Genomic DNA, 16,337 nt, shown 5'->3' with positions numbered 1-16,337 from the left:
GGTCCAGCAGCACTGGTAAACCAGATTTATAAGGTTGACCTGCTTCAGGCTAGTGTGGGGAATACTAAAGAGGCAGGGCAGTGAACTCCCCAGCTGCTGATCAGCTCTCTGGGTGTTTTCCTTGTCCTATGGACTGCTGCACTCCAGAAAAATGCAGCTCCCCACATGAGTCAGAGAAGGATCTTGCCTGGGACTTGCTGCAAGCTGCCACATACTACTGAGGAGGGCATGGGGGCTCTCAGAGTTTAGTGTGCACACACCAGGAAAATCCCCCTGCTCCCAAAGTCAGAGGCTGCTTCATGCTGCACAACCTCAAGATTTGTAGTCTCTTACAAATAGTCTGTGCTTTCAAAATTGCTCTTGCTGCTATCTCAGCATCCCATCTGACTTGAAACCTGCTGTGCTGTGGGTCTTGGAGTCCTTATAGGTGGTGACTTCCATGGCATGTGACTGTACTGGAATGTGTGCTTGACTAATGGAGCAGTGAGATGCTGAGAGACAGCAAAAGGAAATCAGCTGTTAATTTATTTGTCTTTCCTGTCATGCCTGGCTTTGTTTTGAGTCTCCTTCAGGGCTTTGTGTGCTCAGGAGAAATTCTTAACAAGGAAGATTTGTCTTCCCCCTTGCCATCTAATGAAGCAAAAATTCAGGGGCAGACAAACTTGCTTTGTTGCCAGTGGGAAGGCTGGAGCTGAAAGCCTGGGGACAATAGGGGAAGCACTGCCTGAGAAACTTGTGTGAGTTTGTGATAAGCTAGAAGGAAGCGAATCTAGAAGTCAAGAGGCTTTGAAAGGGTTAAATTTGTCTGCTGCTGGTTGAGCTCCCATGGGTGGATGGACATTCATCCACTCTTGGGCCCCAACTGTTCTGACTTGGCTCCATTTGCCATCAGCCCCAAATCAGGAATAGTGGGGAGGGTGTCAGCATGCAGGAGTCATTTATCAAGTGATGGAAAAGTCATTTGTGTGCTGGAGCCCCTTGGCTGCAGCAGCTGTCGTGCGTGGAGCAGATGGAGAGCTGCAGGAACCCAGCCCTGCTGCAGATGGTCCCAGGCAGAGCTGTGGCACTTGGGGCTCTGGGGACACTCTCTGCTTTAGGGGCTTGGGAGGAAGCCTGCAAGTCTCCTTTCTGGGGGGGGAGGCAGCGTGGCAGGAGTGCAGCCACGACTCTGTGGGGCGTGCAGCCCTCAGCATCTCCTCTGCCATGGGTATTCCCAGCACGGTTCACTTGTGCCAAAGCCTTATGGGGGGGCTGATTCATGGGGCTTTGTGAAAATGGGTGGGAGAAACCCACCTGTAATTGCTAGAGAAGATAGTTTCTGTGTAGCCCAGGGTGTTGCTCATGAGAGGCCAAATGCTGTCAATAACATTGTGTTTTCTTGTCTTGCAGCTGAGCTTGATCCTGACTCAATGCAACCCTCTGTGCCACTATTTCCTCTGCTCCACAGAAGATAATTGAAGGATGTTTCTCTTCTCCTGACTGCTGTCAGTCTGCTTTGGGTACAGCCTGACTCCTCCTGGGGTTTGAGCAGTACCCCACACTGCCTCCAGATGGATGAAAGGAACTAGATCAGCTGACAAAACTCATCCCTGTTTTAATTTTCTATGTTACTCTTTGGCTTTTTTTTCTCTTTTTCCTTTTTTTTTGTTTTTTTTTTTAAATCTGTCTCTTCTATGGAGATGAGAGGCTCTGTTCCCTCACCTTAAGTGTTGGAAGAGAGGGATCTGCTGCCCTGCTGAGCAGGCAAGGCTTTTGTTATGTGATTAGGAATTTCTCTTTTTGTGGCCCTTGGTGGGTGGGTGGTGGCAGAGAAGGAGCTCAACAGAAATCTGGTGAAGAATTGATGTCTGAAATGAGGGCAGTGGGCAGGTCCTGAGTGTAAAGAGACTGCAGGGAGAGTGAGATGAGAGTGCAAGGACCACTTGTCTCTGTTGGTGCCAGCTGTGGGTAAAGTCTTGCCCTGTTTATGATGCAGCCTCTGTCCCTCTATGTCATCTGCTTGGAGGGACTTCCATCACTGGTCTGTGTCCATCAAATTGCATTCAATTTAGTCTTGGTTTCTTTTAGTTCCCAGATCATTCTTTAATCAGTTATGTACCCGTGCCAAAATGTTCCTGCCACTTTTCTGTCTCAGCAGGCCAATAGCAGCTTTGTTGCAAATATCTGCTGCCTTCCTCTCCTGCCTAAGATGGATTGGAGATCTCCTTTCCCAGGTGAGGAGTGCTGGCCCTGGTGTTATTTCCCTTCTCTGGGACAGTGATTTGCTTATTCTCTGACCTGTGGGCTGCAGTGCCAGTGACTGAAAGACTTCTAAAGTCAGATGTGGTGGCACCTTGATATCATGTGAGCTGTGTTCCTGAAGCTGAGCAGGATATCTGGGAAATGGCTGCTGCTGGAAGCTGTCTTGGTGAAATGGCATCCTAGTGAATTGTTTGGGGAGACCAAGGCTGGCTGTGAACGTGGGGAAACTGAGTCCCTCAAGAGTGGCATTTCTGCCCTTGGGCCTGAGGTCTGCAAATCAGCTTCTGGGGTTGTTTCTGAACTCTCCTATGTCTTCATACTTCATGGTGTTAACATGTCCCCATCCCCTCTTTAGTCTCATTCCTACCTTCCTCCCATGTCAACATAATTTTGCAACTTGTTTCTACCCTCCTGAAGGAGGGAGGGCACCTTGTTTTTCTTCCTGCATCATTGTGCTTTCTGCTTAAAACTTTTTGCCCCCTGGATTTTCTTTTTGTTTTTTGTAAGCATTTAATAAAATTTGAAGAAGATGTTGTAATGATGGCACCTCTGAGAATTTTGTTCATGTAGGAAGTCTGCAGCAAAACTGTTTTCCTTGAAACTCTCTGCTTGAATGTGAGGAGGAGAAGCATCAATCTGAGTGACAAGAAGAAAAGGAGCTTGATATAGGCAGGAAAGGGGTTGTCTGTGTGCCTGCCCCATTTACATCCATGTTCTGTTGCTGTACTTTTCCTTGGCAGTAATTGTAATTCCCCTCTAAAAGGGGAAAGTAATGCTTGGGTGAGCAGTGGAGCAGCCTGCAGAGACTTCCTGGGGAGTGTGAGCAGCAGCAGAAGCACAGAGCTGAACTCCCCAGGGAACAGACCTGAGCAACATCACAGGCTTCAACCAAAATCACTGGTGATATCAGCTATAAAAAAATTAAATAAACTCCTCTGTATCCTGCTCATCCAGCTTTGATAAGGTCAGTATAGCTGTCTGTACTGGAACCCAGCACACTAATGAGCTGATGGCTCTATTTGGAACCATCCACCTTTTTATGGGGGTGACCTTCCAAGTAATAACACTTTTATGGGGTAGAGACAATGAAGAGTTTCTGCTATCCTAACACTTCAGAAAAGTGTAGGTGAGGAAGGAGAATTCCAAATATATCTTCTTGCTCTTATCTTTCTCGTGATTGGTACCCTTGTTCTCTCCATCCTCTGCTTCAGTTCTGGGAGGTGGGAATTCAAGGAGTCCTCAGAGCACTGAGCAGGATGGCCCCATTTTCCTCCCTTCAGCCCTTCCTCTGCTGTGCTGGGATTTTCAGGTGGGGCTGGAGCAGTAGCAGTGTGGTGCATAGAGGTGTTCTGGCTAGAGTGAAAATAACACAACTTTGCACGTGTGCAAACTGGTTGCACTGATTTTTTCAACACATTCTGCAGCTGGCTGGTGGAAATGATGGCTGAAAGCTTCTCCAGTTACTGTTCCTGTGCCCTGCCAGTTTGGAGAGGGCAGAGCAGGCCCCAAAGGCTGGCTGTGTGAGATTCCTTCTCTAAGGAGGGTTAATTTGCAGAGTGTGTTTTCTCTACTTAAAGCCCACAGGGACCTAGATGTGGTTTCAATAAACAACTGCTGTAATTCAGGTTGTGGTGGCAGCAGAGAAGTGAGCAGGTTATGGGAGACCAGAGCTCTCTAGTGGTGGTCAGGGACCAGGGAGGGAACTGTGTGTAAACGAGTAAATCTGTGCAGCTCTTTATGAGGTGCTTAAATCTGCCAGGGGAATGTTTCCATTGCTAAATTAACTTGATGATGTGCTGTTTCTCCTCCCAAAGGAACATGGTGTGCACAGGGTGTTGGGACTGCCAGTGGGGTTACCAGAATGGTGAAAGCTTCCCCTACCTCCCCAAAACGAAGAAAAAGGATGCTGCAGCCCAGAAATGCTGGATGTGCATTGTGGGCAATGCCAAGAGGGGGGATGAGGGCATGCAGGCTCATCTGTTCCCTCATCAGGAACCTGCAGGGACCTGTGGCTGATTTTGAGTGAAGGAGAGCAGGCTGGTGCCACTCTGCAGCCGTCACTGGTCTGGGGTCAGTCAGTAGCTGACTGCTTCCTATTATTCCTCTGTTCATTTTTCACAGCATTGTGGTTCCTGCAGCACTGGCATCTCAGAGGCTTTTGCTGTGAGACTTTAGCTCTGTCTTCTCCTGAAACTGCTGCATTTTGAGCATAACAAGGACAAAGTGTCACACTGAGTGAGTCTTGCAGGATTAGTCTTCACCTCAAAGCCTGGTGTAGAAGAGTGATGCTTTCCTGGTCCCTGTATCTGCTGGCTGCCTGCATCCCCTGTCCTGCCCTGCTTCCCCAAATTACCATCCCCTTGGCAGGTTGGCAGTGCCCAAAAAGAGAGACTGGGAACCCCTGTGTGGGCTCTCAGTGCTCTGAACTGGTGGCATGCCTTGAGGTGTTGCTTCACTACAATTTCTTCTTTACCCATCTTGTCTAGATTATGCAGAAGGGGAACATCATTTTGGCAGCATTGGCTCTGAAATAAATGTGTGGAGGCTCCAGTCTTGCTGAAATGTGCTGCTTGTCTTTCTGTGGCAGGCTTCAGGGCTGCTTTTTTTCCCAACAGGGTCTAACAGATGAATTCTACATGAATGTATGCAAGATGGGATTGAAAAAGGTGGTCCATGATGACTGTAATGCTATAGAATAGAGTTATTTAAACTTGGGGGAAACTTAAATAATGGAAAACTCAAGTCTGAGTGTCATGTCTTTATGTGGCACTTGTTCTGCCTCAAGACTGGGGGCTGGACTTCATCTGGTTCTCTTTCCAGGTATAAAATAATTACAGGCTCATTTTTACATCCATCCTAATGTATATGTGTGCATGCTAATTAACAGATCTCTGCTCAGCCCTTGTTTGCAGCTCTGCACTGGGTGGTAATGGGCACAAGAGTCTAGAGTTTCCAAATGACTTTGTTCCTTGAAATGTGTCTGCAGCTTCTGCTCTTTGAAGGAAAGGTCAGCCCTGGGGACACCTGAGCCTGAATATCAGAGCTTTGCCTCCTGCCACCACCACCTTTGGGAAGGAAAATAAACAAGCTCAAAGAGCAGGGTGGCTATAAATACTGAGGTGGCAGCTGATCTGCTGCTGAACAAGGCTCTGAGGCTGGTCTGTTGGTGTCTCCTTGCCAGCTCAAGACACTTTCCCTGATGCTGCATTTTATATATATATATGTCTGTATATAAGCAGGTTAAGAGAAAAAATGTATTTCACATTGACAAAAGTGTAGCTGGAGCTAGGATTTACTTTAGCTGTGGAACCATTCCAAGGATCCTTGAGACAGGTGGATTTTGCATTAGGTGCAGTGGAGTGATTTGATTTAGATCACAGATTTTCAGAAAGGTGCTTCATCTCTTCCTGATAACTTTCAGAAATAGTGGCTTAGCAATGCTAAAGACAGGCATTAAATAAATAGAAAAAAGTGTAATGGACTTGAGACTTGTGAGGATGATGGGAAGAATGGGAAAAGGTTGAGTAAAAGTGAGGGGGATATCCCATTGGGATTTATACAAGTGAGCCCTTTAAGGCATGAAAGAAGCAAATTGCCAGTGTAATTTGTAATTATCCAATGAAATGCCTGGTTGCATAGGTGAGTCTTCCCCAAGGCTGTGGAGCAGCTGTGAGCTCCTTGACTGGTCTCCTGCCTTGCTCACCTCCTCTGACACAAAACAGCAGCTCCAGGCATTGGTGCTGACTCCCATCCTGCTGCTCAGTCACCATCCTCACTGTCAACGTGCCTCATCCATTTAGGTGTAAGTAGTGTGAGGATGGGATCCAGCCCCTATCCTGAATGGCCAAACTTGATTTGTTGTCTTTGGAGAGATGCTCAGCCTGGATCTAAGAGTGTCCAATCAGGATCTCCTGAATCCCACAGGGATTGTGCCTTAGTTGTCTAAAGCAGATGCAGCAAACACATGTCCCAGGGCAAACAAATGAGTGATGGTGGAACAGTCTACCACAAAAATCAGAGATTAATATTAACTGGAAAAAAAACCCCAAAACCAAAAAGAAATGCATTACTTACTGATGTGTAATTTGTTTCCATCTGAAATCATTTGCATGTTGGGAGCATCATGCTACTCAGTCCAGTTTACAAAATTAACAGGTGATTGTTCCTTTGAGATCATGCCAGGTGCTGGTTGTTTGTGACTTCTAGAGCCCTGTAGGTAAGTTCAAAACATCAGATAGAACAGTGTTTATGGTAGCCACTAATAAGAGGTTTCTCAAAAATAAATAAAGGAACTTTTTAAAAGCATGAAAAGTTCCACCACCTAAAATTAGCATGAAGAGGGGCTATCGAGTGACACCGTTGCGTGCTCCCAACTTTGGCTCTGCAAAGTTCAGCATCTGAAGAACTGGAGAGGTGAAGGGCAGAGGATGGTGATGTTGCCAGGACAGCTATTCTAGCAGAGTAGCTCCAGGCGATGAAACCAGTTGGAGGCATTTCAAGTTGGCTGGTAAGATTTACTGTTTTGCAAAAGTCAGGGTTGCAAAATGCAAATTTGGAGCTGTGCTTTGATTGTTACCTTCCCAAGAGAGGAAGAGAGCAAACTCTGGCTCTGTCTTGTTCCTAGTGAGGGACATGCTATGTGCAGAGGATGCAAGTGTAGAAAATGCTGCACTGGGAGCAGGGAGGGTTTGGAGTTGATTATTTTGGTTTAGGAGTTTATGTGCGGTTTGACTCCAAGATCTCAGCTAAGACTGCTGAAGTGAGCTGGAGAGGATGGCATCAGTGCCTGCCTTTGTCCTGGGCAGCCTGAGAGCTGCCCCAACACCACGCAGGTGCTCACTGCCTCTTGGCTTTGAGGCATTTCATCCCATTTTCCAGCTGACTTCTCAGGTTCTGCTTTTTCCCAGCCTTTCAGGAGCCTTTAAGTGTGAATGCCATGGCAGCTGGGGGGTTAAATGTGTTCCCAGGAAGATGGGGGCATGTGAGAGCAGTTTCCTGGAGGTCTACAAAGCATCTTTATGCCCAGGTTAAGCTTGGGCTGTTTCATATGGCATTTGAGATGCTGGTGAGCTACACCACAAAGCCAGCTCTGAAGGCAAATTCCTTCTGCTTTCACTGCTAAGCCTTGTTGCCCACTGACTCCTCTCTAATCTGAGTTATTCCATCATGGATCAAGGCAGCAAAGCTCTTCCTTCATCCATCAGAGGTCTGGCCCATCAGATGAGGCTGGTGCTTTGCAGTGGGTAGCAGAGGTGAGCTCTCATTTTCCTTGTTCCCCTTTGCCTCCCTGCTGACTGGGGAGCTCCTGCCTGGCTCTGCAGGACACACTGCTCCTTATTGCAGTGCAGACCTCTGGGAGGATTTGGGGTAGGTGCTTGGTCCTTCACACAAATACCCTAATGCAGTTAATCCCTCTTTGACTGGCAACTTCAATGTCTCAAAAACAGCCTTGTCTTTTAGCAGTGCTAGTGACTTTGTGTGTCTCCAACACCGAAGATGTTGCTGGGGAAAAAGAACAAAACCCCAGGCAATAACAACCCAACTGGAAATGTAAGAAACCCATATTCTGAATAAGAATAATTTAACAGACTTAAGAAATGCCCAAGGACACATTGTACCCTGCTCTGCCACTGTCACCACTGAAGCCACACCAGCCCAATGCATGTATTTGCAGCACAGACTGTATGAATGATGCAAAGGGCTGGCTTGTGTTTGCACATGCTGAAGTAGGGAGTGTTCAGATCCCTTCCTATCTCTTAACAAAGATGTAGAGTTCCTGTTCTTACAGGTTTGGATGGGATAAGACAGGCAGATATTTCTACCAACCGCATTTCACAGAAGGGATGGCACACTAGAGACCTCCATGGAAATGCTGGTTGACTCCCTCCCACCAGATGCAAGGAGGAGAACAGCAGTGCCAGGAAGCCAAATAGATGTATGTAGGTAATGTGGGCATCAATAAGAGAATGCTAGTTTGTTGCTTTTTATTCTCCTTTTCATGCCTCTGAACTTCTGTGCTTCCATGCAGCCACAACCAGGAGAAGGTGTTGGTGCATTGATGTTCCCCAGCCACCCTCCAAGATTCAGGTAGGTGAACCCAGAGCTTGGCAACTGTTTGCTCTCCTTGTTATCTGAATGACTGCTGTGAGAGGTGCATCCCTGTGCTTGGCAAACCCTGCACCAGGACACTTCTGGGGAAAGGAGAGGCACCCAAGGACAGAGATCCTGAGCCCAAGTACCAACAGGATGGTGTTAGAGAAGCCTGGGAGAAAAGATGGTCTTTGCTCAGCCCCTTTGGATCCCATTATCACCAGTAAAATGATAGTGGTCTGCTGATAACTCAGAGGAGCTGGTTATAAAGTTTAAGGCTATTCTGATCTCTTCTTGACTGGCTGCATAAAACAGGCCATTGGATTTTGCCCAGGAACAGAAAATAATTACATATATATATATATATATATTCTGTCCTTTCTCTGAATGTACTTACTTAGCCACTATCTGATCTGCCTTTTTATTGACAGCTACTTCAATTAACTTGGAAAGAGTGTTCAATGAACTTAGGGCATCTACTCTAACCTTGAATTGCTGAATAAACCCACCTGCAGAATCCCTTTCTCTGGGGTGGGATGAAGAGAAGAAAGGGCATAGGGGAACTGTATAATATTTACTTTGCCTTCTTAAATGGCTTTTGTGATTCCCATTTCCCCTCTGCACTGAATCATGGTAAAAGGTTTATAACTGAATGTCACAGAACAGAAAAACACATTCCCACACTTTCCCAGTGAGTTTAATACATTTTTCTGGATACCTTCAATTATTTCAAGGCTGTTATTTGTAGAAGCAGACAAACATGCCAAACTCGAAATATCTATACCATGCAAAAGAATAAAATATATTGTTTTGAAAGCATTCAAACACGACTTTGGAGAGAAGGGAGTATAAAGAATCATTCAGACTGCAAACTTAAGTAAAACACCTTTTCCTCATAACTAAATTCCCTTTGGAGAACTTAACCATTTTAGAATGACAGAAAGTGTCAGTGAAAGCTCCTCTGTAGCTCTGCCATGAAGGTGTAAGTGCAGTCATGAGCAAGTCTGGGTGAGGAGGGACCTCAGGATCTCCTCTTGCCCAACTGCAGGGCCAAAGCAAAGTGTGCTTTGGAAGTAGATCTGTTTGTTCTGTGTTGGAGAGTAATAGGGATAGGTATTGCTTTATCTCAGAAATTGGATCTCTCATGGGTGGTTTTATGGGGAAGGATGTAGCTGATTTTATATACAAACTCTGTAGTCTTTAATGAACCTGTAGGATTTGATTTCAGACTTGCAGGGCTGTAGAGGTTTTCAGATGAACTTTTCCAGTGCTATTTCAGCTTGCTGGCTGAGTATTAGCCAGCCATAGAGGCAATGATCCATGAAAATGCTGCCTGCTGCCTGGTGTGCAATGAGCACAGGGAAAGGATATTTAAAACAAAACCCAAACAAAACACACACACACACCAGCCTTTGACCAAGGTGCACATCTTTATGCAGTTTATAAAATTATCTGGGCTAATGTGTGTGCATACTGTGTGTAAAATCATCCCCCTGAGTGCACTGGCTGCTGCAATAGGTCAACCAAAAGCCAGAAAAGATGAGAAGAGTTGATTACAGCTTCCCTGCAACACAATAAATTCCTGTGGCCCATCTCAAGTAGCCATTCTGGGTGTTCCTGCTTACCAAGAAGAAATGTGACATTGGGCCAGGCTACCTATGGAAACTTGTCTAGATCTCTGCCCTAGCCCCCAGTTCCTGTTCAAGGAGGGACACTGCTTTGCTGTATGCTGTCACAGTAAAAGCATGCCAGGCTCTGCCTGGAGGTCAGCTGGCAGAGGGACATTCTGTGGTCTGAGACCCTGGTCCATGTCTGTGCCCTCACGTGTGCTCTTTAGCCTTGGTGCTGGTGGGAGAGAGGGGCTTCTCCCATGATGGGTGCTTGCTGCACCCTCCCCTAATGAAATTGGTTGGCTTTTGGCAGCTGGGGCAGGCACAGCTGGCATCATCTCCCCCTCATCTGCTCTCTGTGACCAGCAGGGAGTGTGAGGCACTTGGTGGTGCTTGCTCTCTCTCCAGGCTGTGCTGTGGAGCTCAGGGGAGAGCCCCAGACACCTTGCTGCTGGTGCAGGGAGAACAGATGATGTCAAGGCAGCAAAAATTATATATCCTAGAGCAGGAGCATCTAAAGTAACTGGAGACAAATCTGATGAGGAAAATGTGGCAGGTTGTGAACGAAACTGCTGCGTGATGGAATCAAGGGGTGAAATTGGGACATGACAGAGAATGTGTGAAAAGCAGGGTATGTGGCTAAGCTATGGAACAAATGTTGGAGAGGCCTGTAGTTACATGCTAAACTGAACAGAGAGACCCACAAAGGGAAGAAAGGACAACCACAAACTGGGCTGTGGGGAATGAGCCTTGGTTGTGAACCAGGTGTCAGCAGAGCAAATGTAAGAGTTGTGCATCAGACAAGCCCTCTTTACTGAGGGATGGAGAAGGTACCCTCTGTCCTATGGGAGGAGGGATCCAGATCACGCTGGGACTGGAAATGAGATGCATGCCATGGACATGGTTCTGACAGAGGCAGCCCCATGGGATGCACAGCTGTGCTTTGGGACAGTCCTGAGCAGAAAGGCCATGCTCCCAGGGTATGGTGATGGAGAGGACAGAGCACAGACATGACACGTGATCTAAAGATGGATGTTGTCTGGAGCTGTGGCTTGACAGGAACTGAGCTGAGTGCAGGAACTGAGTGGATCCTGCAGGCAGCAATGTTTGCTTCTCATCTATTTGCAAATGGAGCTGCAGCAGAGAGGTCTGATTGCCTGCCCTTCCCATTGCTTGTACCAGCTGCAGGTTTGTCAGGATGCTTAGAGTGAAACCTGAGTGATGTGAGCACTCCCCTGCCCACAGCAGCAATGCTCTGGTGGAGGCTGTGCAGCCTGCAGGATGCTCACTCTGCCAAATGGCTGGCAGCACACGGGCCCAGGGGAGTGCTCAGTGCACATCTGCTGGGAAGCACCCTGCTGTCAGCCCAGCCTCTGCATGCACTTGGGCGCGCACACACACACACATGCTTTGTTTTGAGCTGATTGACCCAGTCCTTGGTGTGGCAGGCCTGAGCTGCAGCCCCCAGTGGCAGCAGGGACAGTCTGTGGTGGGCACAGGGGGCTGGTGAAGGCCATTGCCAAACTGGGCCCACCACAGGCATGGAAACAGAAACAGCTGGGAGCCTCTCCTCCCATGCATCCCCACTCTGCTGCTGGTCTGGGCAAATATGGTATTTCTGGGAGGCATGCCCAGCTGGTGGGGAGCTTGGGGGAAAGGAGCCAGTGGAAATGTCTTCCACAAAACTGCTCGGTGGTTCCAAAAGCACAGCGTGAAAACCGCTTTGTCGTGCTAGTGCTTTGGGCAGAGCTGCAGGGGGTGTGGAGGTGATGATACCAGGTCTGGCCATGTGTTCCCACGCAGCTGCTGCTCTCCTCAGCAGCACAGGGTGCCCACCCATCTCGCCACCCCACCCAGCAAACCCCCACATGGAGCTGGGGCACTGAGGATGGATGCACTGTTCCCCCACCACCTGAGAAATAATAAAGGCATTGGCTGGAGGTGGCTTGCAGGAGGGAGGCGAGGGGATAAGCTACAGGACAGCTGGAAAAGGCATGCTGGACAGGAGATTTTAGCTCGTGCATGTTACCTGGTGACTGGGAGGCTGCAGCACTGGGCTCCCACTCCACGGCTTTGAAATCTTGTCTCTACATCCTCAGATGGGGACCCTTTCTTGCAAGCAGCAGGGAAAGAGTGGGCAGGAATCAATCTGTGACCTGAGCCAAAAATATCGGCTGCCCCACAGCTCCTGAAGCTCTTCTCTGCTCCTAGAGGCGGAGGAAGGGGGTGCTGGAGCTGCCGGGCACACAGCCGGGCACACGCTCTGTTGCTGGGGAGCCCTGCCAAGGGACAGGAGGGAGGGGACGGGAAGCTGAAGCCTGGGATATTTAGTGAAATGGAAACCCCGAACCAGAGGGTTGTGTGAGGCACTGCAATCCTCTGCTGGAATAGTCAGGCAACTGTGGAGAGTGCTCTGGCAGCAAAACCACTCCAGGCACCCCAGCTCCAGCTGCCTGGGGTTGCCCTTCCTAAGAAGTGCTTACTTGAATAACGCTTTCATGCCATGCTAAGAACGGCTTATGAGCTCTTTTGCTGCATTCCTGCTCTCTTGCTTTTTGTTCCAGGTCCCCTCCAGCCCTGGTGTGTGGCAGAGCCCCAGAGCCTCAGTGAGAGGTGGGTGTGAGACACACAGCACTCTCACACAGATGCACTTAAGGCAACTCGTGTGCCAAGTGCTTCTGCCTTCTTGTGTGCCTGTGACTGCTGGTTCCCAAGAGCCTTGGATGGGGAAGATGCACAGGCCTTCCCAAAGCTCTCACCCTGCAGCACAGCCAAAACCTTTGCTTGTGGAGGGGCAGCTGGGGAGAGCCCCTGCCCAGGGGGAGAGTGGGGATTGCTGCTGTGTGTTGAGGCTGTGAGATCTAGGCTGCCACAGCCAGGATTTTAGCAGTGATCATGTACCACAGAGCTATGGGAGCCCCCCAGTTTGTTTCTGAGGTGCCTTTGCCTCAGATACCCCTCTTTGAGCCCTGCCTGCCTGGCTGTAAATATAGAAACATAAGCCCTGGAGGTTTTTTCCTCCAAACATGTCCCTCCCATCTTAGCATCATCTGTGCTATTCCTCCAGCTGCTCCTATACATGGCATGACCTTTTTCCCCCCCCTTCCCTTGCTTCCCTCTCCATCTCGCCCCTTCCCCGCCCATCCCTGCTCCCTTCCCTGGCCAGCACAGGGAGCCTGGGGCCAATCAGCCCTCCCAGGCGATCGAATGTCACTATAAGTTGCGAGCTGCATCACCTTGGGACGCTCGCAGATCCCAGCCTGCCCGTCCCCTCCGACAGGAGCTTGGTGCTTCTCTCCACTCCTCCCAGGTAAGTGGGGTCCCTGGCAAGGGGGCAACACCACAGGAGGGATAAACCTTGGTTTGAATGGAGAAGCACCAGGGGAGGGCTGGGTTCCTCGGGATCCTAAGGAAAAGGAACTTGCAGCTTTAGCTGAGCATCTCACAAGACTCATGTCACCCACAGAGGTTTGGGTGCTTTGGAGTCTCAAGGATTAGTAGTGGGAGCATAGATCCTTCCAAACCAAGATTTGGGACTGGAGATTGTTATCTCTGGGGCACTCAGGGGAAGTTCCCTCAAGCAGCAGGAAGAAAGTGCTGACGTTCCCTGCCCTGTCACCCAGGGAAATGGATGGCTGAGGCAGGAGGTATGGAGGGCAGACCACCAGGGAACTTCTGGTGGATGGAGAGGGCTAGGTCTAGACAGAGATCTGGGGAAAAAATATATGTGGCCATGGAAAAACTGTCCCCTCCCACAGGAATTGAGAAAATTGAGTTTTGCCTGGTCCGGTTAGCAAAGTGAAGGAGTTTGAAGTCATGAACATGGAGAGTATCCCATCAATACTCTGAATTTAACCCCCTCCTCCTGCCCTTCTGCACATACAGGGAATTTCTCTTGCAATTTTCTCATTTCCTGTGAGAGTGGAAAGTTTTCCATGAGCATATTTATATTTCTTAGATCAGCTTCTTGCTGTCAGATGGTGGGTATCCTATGGGGGCAGGAGGGACACCAGCACAGGTGACTCTGGGGGCAGCAATTTGGGTGGGAGCTGTGCCACTGATGGGGGGAGCTCCAGTGGGGCTGTAGGTGACTGCCAGGGCAGGCAGCCACCCCTCAGGGGGACAAGACTCAGGGAGGTGATGGGGCCCCAAGAGATGCTCAAGAAGCACCTGTCTGAGTGCTTTAGGGGTTACAGTGGGTGCCTGGTGGATGGTTGGACTGGATGATCTTGTTGGTCTGTTCCTACCTTGGTGATTCTAAGACCAAGGAAAGACAGGGGATGTGAGCTGTGAGCTGGGCACAGTCATTGGCTTTTTGTTCTCTGTCTTGGCTTTGTTATCCCTAGAAAACCCCTTGCAGGGATCAGACAGCTCATACTACCCTGCAGATTAGGATAAACAGCGCATTTTGGGACAGGGAGTTGGGATTTTGCTATGACCCTGCAGCACTGCTGGAGTCCTGCTACTCAGTTTCAGCATTAGAGAGAAGTATACGCATATGTTTATATACTTATTAGAAATCGTATCAAAAGAGATAGGTATTGTATATAATATATGTATGTATATTAAGAAATCCCTGCAGTGGGTTGGCAGTGGCTCCTGCTGGGCAGAGTGGCTGTGTGGTGCTTGGTGGATCACAGCCCATCCTTGCCCCAGAGCTGTCCCTGCCAGGCCCCATTGCCCATGCATGGCCACTCCTGTGCTGCCCCCTTTCCATGCGGCTCCTGCCACCTTGCCTACCTTGTATGGCCTGGCTGGGGAGGGGATGATTGATGGCTGGGTTATTTCCAGGGATGGCCTGGAGGTGCAAGGCAGCCCGTTCCCCCTCCCGGGTGCATTCTCAGCTGCTAAGAGGCTTCTTGGGATGTGCTGGCTCTGCTCTTTCAGCTGAGGCCAGGAGCATTCGGGGCCAAAAGGGACACGGTATTCCTGCCCACCTGGGGCTAAGGGTTGGTGTATTTGTCCTTCCAGTGACCTGCCTGGCTTGGGCAAAATGCAGAATAACCTTTGCTTTCACCTTTTAGGGGTGGGAGCAGGCAGGAAGTTGTCCGTCCGGTGAAACTTTCCCATGTGTTTTGATTTCCTTCCAAAGGGTGGGCAGCATTAACTAATTGATTTTATTACATCCTTAAACCTCAGTCAAGACCAGAATCCATTTTTCTGCCACTATACAAACAAAGCCCAATTATTGCCTGAAGGTGCTAACAGCCTTAATCCTGGGCTGCATTTGCTGTGTGTAAAGTAATTTCTACCAAAGGCTAATCCCGAGCCAGCTGGAGACTTTCCATTGCCTTCGGGCAAACTTAATCCTAACTGCAAAAACTGCCGCTCTTAACAGATTGCTTTCTTTATTGCCTTTTGGATGTAAATATAGTCCAATTTTCCTGGCTGCTTTGATGACTATGTGGATAGTGCTGGGCACCAAAGAGCCTTTCTAGTCTTTGGTGGCTGTAGCTATGCCAGTCTGCATTTTGCCCCTGGCTTTAAGGGACCAGATGGCTTTTGAATGCCATGAAGTGGACAGATGCCTTTCTCTTCTTGAAGCTAAACCTTTTTATCTTTCCAGCCAGGGCAGTGGCAGTCAGGTACTGCCTTAAATGCTGGCTTCTCTTGACAGAGGGACCAAACCTGGTTGGATATTTGGCCCTTGCAAGGCTGAAATCAGTGATCTTCCCCTGGATTTTTTTTCCCCCTGCCCTCACCTATGGGGTTCCTGTATCTGGCTCATCTTTGTACAGAGTCTGCCAATGCACTTGTTATTAATTCATTTTATCTGGGGCCAAGAAATCCCCTCAGGGTTGGGGTCTTATGGTGTTAGGGGTGCTGGCATTCTCACTCTGCTTTTATAGCACACGGACAGATGCCATGCAAAATCCCATTCGCATTTGCAGCGCTTGGATTAACAAATATGGAAGGGGGCAGGGGAACAGCCAGTGTGACAACTCTCAGCAAGATGTCCTTAGAGCTAAATTGGAGACGAGATGAGCTCATTCCAATAACTGCTAATGGAAAGCCTGATTGCAAAGGCTCCCATTGACTTTAATTGCCTTGGAAAGAACAGCGTGCACTGCGCTACGTGCCTGCCCTGCGCTGAGCAGACACTCTCTGTCTGCACACAGAGGGTTCTCCAGCTGATTTCTTCACCATTTAGTGGTATTGCTCTTCTTACTAGAATGAGGGAGGACTTCAGCCCACAGCCTTTTAAAAGTCCTCTTATTTTTTTTTTTTTTTAATCCTCCACCCTGGGAAGAAGGAAAGCTGCATTTATAAAGGCTTAATCCATGGGAGGATCAGCCATTGTCCTGAGTCTTTACAGAACATGTCTTTTGGAGGAAGCCAACAGCTGGGCATTAGGCAGGTTCCCTCTGCAGGCTTTTGCCTGGAGAAGCTCTGCTG

The 16,337-nt window shown here is 48.8% G+C and overlaps 1 protein-coding gene across 2 annotated transcripts in view; it reads left to right on the top strand.

Annotated features, from left to right (window-relative positions):
- LSP1 (lymphocyte specific protein 1) overlaps positions 1–1,646 on the top strand; it is a 47,288-nt gene extending 45,642 nt beyond the window's left edge. For both annotated transcript variants that reach the window (XM_054275677.1, XM_054275678.1), the window contains exon 11: positions 1,390–1,646. The gene's annotated coding sequence lies outside the window, so the exon portion shown is untranslated. The remainder of the gene's footprint in view (positions 1–1,389) is intronic.
- The last annotated feature ends 14,691 nt before the right edge of the window (positions 1,647–16,337 follow it).

The sequence above is a fragment of the Melozone crissalis genome, unplaced genomic scaffold, assembly GCF_028551555.1.
Source record: "Melozone crissalis strain CALT ecotype California unplaced genomic scaffold, PUWL_Pcris_2 ptg000018l_1, whole genome shotgun sequence".
NCBI lineage: Eukaryota > Metazoa > Chordata > Aves > Passeriformes > Passerellidae > Melozone > Melozone crissalis.
The sequence above is the reverse complement of the archived record's forward strand: the minus strand, read 5'-3'. Positions and strand labels throughout refer to the sequence as shown.